Below are 4,737 nucleotides of genomic sequence, written 5' to 3'. Positions count from 1 at the left end.
TTGGACAGAGAGTCCCTTGGACTGTAAGGACATCCAACCAGTCCATTCTGAAGGAGATCAGCCCTGGGATTTCTTTGGAAGGAATGATGCTAAAGCTGAAACTCCAGTACTTTGGCCACCTCATGTGAAGAGTTGACTCATTGGAAAAGACTCTGATGCTGGGAGGGATTGGGGGCAGGAGGAGAAGGGGACAACAGAGGATGAGATGGCTGGATGGCATCACTGACTCGATGGACATGAGTCTGAGTGAACTCCGGGAGTTGGTGATGGACAGGGAGGCCTGGCGTGCTGTGATTCACGGGGTCGCAAAGAGTCGGACACGACTGAGAAACTCATCTGATGTGATCTGATCTGTGCTGTATCATCTAGCACGTTCCTGAAAGGGGCAGCTTTGCATTTGACTAGGGATCATTTAGAAACTAACTCTTCACTGACAATTTTTATGTTTAGCTACTGAAAAAGTTTCCAGGCGAATCTGTAGGTGCTGTACATGTCAATCTATGTTTCTCCTCTACTACCCAAACTTAACTGTGTCAGCAGCTTAGAACGGTTGATGTTACAGTAAGTCCTCTGGCCCTGTCCTTCAGTGTTTCCACACCAGGCAGACTGGCCTAAGACATGGGGGAGTGTGCCTGGGAGCTGTTCATTCCCATGCTGGTGCAGCTGGGAACAGCTTGATGTAAACGTGACCGAGAACCACATAGATATATTCCATCAAAACCAAGCTGAACAAAGCTCCCACTCATCTTCCCCTTAGCTGGATTTCAGTAATGTTCCATCACTATATGGAGGGGGAGTTGGAGTGAAAAGAGATCACAGTCTTAACCGAATTCAGATCAAGTATTTTACTCTGGCAGATTTTACAAAGGCATATGAACATGTGAGTTCATTGTTGGTGTTCCTTCCGGGACTTTGGAAGGGATCTTGGAAGGGAGGGTCCTGAGTTCCAGCTTCATTAACTTCATGTTAGACTCTCTAGTAATGGGTTCACATCTACTACACTTCAGCTACACTAACCTCTATCTTTCTCTCTCTATTTTTTTTTTTGCACTGACCAGGCATATTTTTGCTCTTCCTCCCACTCTTCCTGCCTTTCAAATAACTGTTCCTTTACTCTTTGTGTCTCAGCTCAGGGAAGCCTTTTCTGGTCTCCTGTGTATCATCCCATTACTCTGCCATGCCACTCTGTTCCTCTCTTTTTAGCTCTCATTTCTGTCTGAAGCCATTTTGTTTACTTACTTGTCTTTTGTTTACTTACTTACTTACTTGTCTCCAGTAAAATGCAGATGCAAGAGAGCAGGAATTTTGCCCAAGATGCTTACAGCTACACCACCCAAACCTAGAAGAGGATCTGGCCTTATTCATTCAAATGATTTTTGAATGAATGAACAAACTATAAGCTCAAAAGTGCATAAATATCTTTTTAATTAGCTCAAGAATATAAAAACACCTCCAGTCCTCCATTTCACCAGGTTGGAAAGCCAATCTCAGGTATTATTAGGGCCTCTTCCTCTTTGGAATTTGCAAAGGTGATAGGGCTGCCCTGGTGACTCAGACAGTAAAGAATCTGCCTGCAATACAGGAGACCCAAGTTTGATCCCTCAGCCAGGAAGATACACTGGAGAAGGGAATGGCTACCCACTCCAGTATTCTTGCCTAGAGAATTCCATAGTTAGAGGAGCCTGGTTGGGCTACAGTCCATGGGGTAGCAAAGAGCTGGATATGACTGAGCAAATAACACTTAGAATTTAACAGAGGAGCAGGTTATCAGTCACTGCCTTCTCTGATCATTGAGCTGTCTATGGTCTTGGTGTCAAGATTAGGACATAGACAGGTACAGACAGAAGACCATGAGAAGATGCTTGCAGAAGACAGCCATCTCTAAGCAAGCAGACAGGCCTTAGAAGGCTCTGCTGAAACCTTGATTTCAGCCTTCAAGCCTCCAGAACTGTGAGAAAATAAATGCCTGTTCTTGAAGCCACTCGGTCTGTGGTGCTTTATAATAGAGTCCTAGTAAACTACTCCCTGAGGCCATAAGGCTGGGCGAGGCAGCAACTCTGGGCCTCGTGTGAAAGCTGGAGTTGCTAGTGTGCATCTCTTTAGTTCTGCAACCCTGCATGATGGGACTTCAAGTCACCAGCCATAGCAACAGTGGTGGTTTCTCCCCAGACCACATTCAGCAAGAGCGGACACATAGAAGCTCAGGGAAAATGCCTTTAGGAGGGCCCGGAGTGGCTTTCACACGACTCCTTCTTGCCTCCACTGGAATGTTGCAGAGCCCAACACCACCTGCTCACGTGGTATTTCACACACGTGCCTTCCAGGAGACAACACAAACACTCAAGGGGCAGCAGGCCCTAGCGGGGTCAGCAGATGATGAATTAGTAATTCTGCAGGAGTCAGGGAGTTGCATAACTGCTAAACATGAGTTAACAAGTGTTTATGCATCATATCGATTATGTGTATACCTAATAACTGTAACTAATTCCGACCAGCATGTTTCCTCCAGAGGTTAAGAACAATCATTTGAAAAGATCTTACTGTCTTTGTCTGGGATATTAATTTCTTCTCAGATACATAATCTTATGTCTAATTGTTGTCATTTTTTTTGCAGGGAGAAAAATAAAGCAACAATACCAAAATGCATTGTTTCAAAGCTCTAAAATTTAACACTGATTTTGGAGGGTATAATTTAGTGACAGTTCCAAATAATGATTGTACCTGTGGAAAAATGATGTTGTTTGTTTAAAAATATAGAAGCTATAAGGTAAATCTCATTTTTGAGAATTCATTGACATTACCTTACGTTTTTCCTTAAAAATTATCTTTTTATTTTTTTCTGTTTCAGATAATCCAGTACTATCTGAAATGCAAAAAAGGGAGATTTATTAGCAAAACCATAAAGTAGCAAAATGATATAGTCAGCAGACATCATGAGTCATAGTATTTCATTCCTTAATGGTACAGTCAAATGCCCTCCAGTGTTTCAGAAAATTCAAATGCCTAAAACTATCTTTTCTAATATGTTTAACTCCATCGTCATTGTCCTAAAGTATACACACACAAGCATACACACACACCATTTTTACAATGTATGGTTTTTGAAAATGAAACTTTTAATATGTATTTATCCTACAAGGATTTTCATCCATGTGGTTTCATTTGGTGATTCATTCAAATTTAATTCACATAAATATATAGTTAGTTACCTAGTCGTGTCTGACTCTCTGCGACCCCATGGACTGTAGCCTGCCAGGCTCCTCTCTCCATGGAATTCTCCAACCCTCTGGAGTGGGTTGCCATTTTCTTCTCCAAGGGATCTTCCCAATGCAGGTATTGGATCTGGGTCTCCTGCATTGCAGGCAGATCCTTTACCAATGAGCTACCAGGGAAGCCCTGGTAACATAAATATATTAGCTAATGTTGCAAGATGCCTGCTACTTTTTTTAAAAGTCCCTTTAATAATCACCAAGTCCTGGTAGCTCAAAAGGAAAGAAAACTTAAGTGTGGTGTAAATAGTGAAATTGTGGCACATTTTTCCAGTTTTGGTTATTCTAAATTTCACATAATTTTACAATAATGTTGTGAAATAGTAAAAAATACATATTAGCCATTGTCCCCAGTTCCTGACACAGAGCTCCTAAAAAGCCTTGTCATTTCCTAACTGATAAGAACACTAGGAGTGTCTCTTGTTCTAATATTGGCCTTTGACCTCTGTTCCTCCCACAGAGCTCCTAAAACCCTTGCAATTTTCTGGGTGATGGGAGTGCCTTTGTTTTAAGGAGGTGACATTGGGCGAGCTCCTGTATGGCTCCTGATTGAGGGCTGGTTGCAGGAAAGACCGAACCATGATTAGAAGCTTAGAATTTTCGGTCACGCCCCCACATTCTCTTGAGAAGCGAGGGGGCTGAAAGTGGAGTTAATGATTGATCATGTCTATGAGATGTAGCCTCCATAAAATCCCAAAAGGATGGGGCCTGGGAAGCTTCCAGGTAGGGGAACATATGGAGGTGCTAGGAGGGTCGTGCCCCTAGCAGAGGCCGTGAAAGCCCCTGCCCCTTTCCACATACCCTCGCTTCACTACCCATCCCTTCCCTCTGTTCATCTGTATCCTTTATCACATATCCATTAATAAATTGGTAAATGTAAGTAAGTGTTTACCTGAGTTCTGTGAGCCGCTCTAACAAATTAATCAAATCCAAGGAGGGGGATGTCCTTGGAAACTCTGATCTATAGTCAGTTGGTCAGAAGCACAAGCAAGAACATAGGATTGCAACTGGCATCTGCGGGGTGTGTGAGTGAGGGTGGAGGGACAGTCTTGTGGGACTGAGCGCCTTATCTCCTGGTAGATAGTGTCAGAATTTAGTTGAATTCTTGGACACCCTGCTGGTGTCCTGAGATTTGCTTGTTGGTGGTGTAGGGGGTCCCCGCCCCACAGACAAACATTGGAATTGTGATCAGAAACCAAAAGAATTGTTTGTTCACAAATAGCTGAGAAAAGAAAAGATAGAAAAAGGCAAAGGAGAAAAGAAAAGACATACCCATTTGAATGCAGAGTTCCAAAGAAGAGCAAGGAGAGATAAGAAAGCCTTCCTCAGTGGTCAATGCAAAGAAATAGAGAAAAGCAATCAAATGGGAAAGACTAGAGATCTCTTCAAGAAAATTAGAGATACCAAAGGAACATTTCATGCAAAGATGGGCACAATAAAAGACAGAAATGGTATGGACTTAACAGAA

This window comes from Bison bison, unplaced genomic scaffold (assembly GCF_000754665.1).
Source record: "Bison bison bison isolate TAMUID 2011002044 unplaced genomic scaffold, Bison_UMD1.0 scf7180017864361, whole genome shotgun sequence".
Classification (NCBI taxonomy): Eukaryota; Metazoa; Chordata; class Mammalia; order Artiodactyla; family Bovidae; genus Bison; species Bison bison.
Note: the sequence above shows the minus strand (reverse complement) of the source record.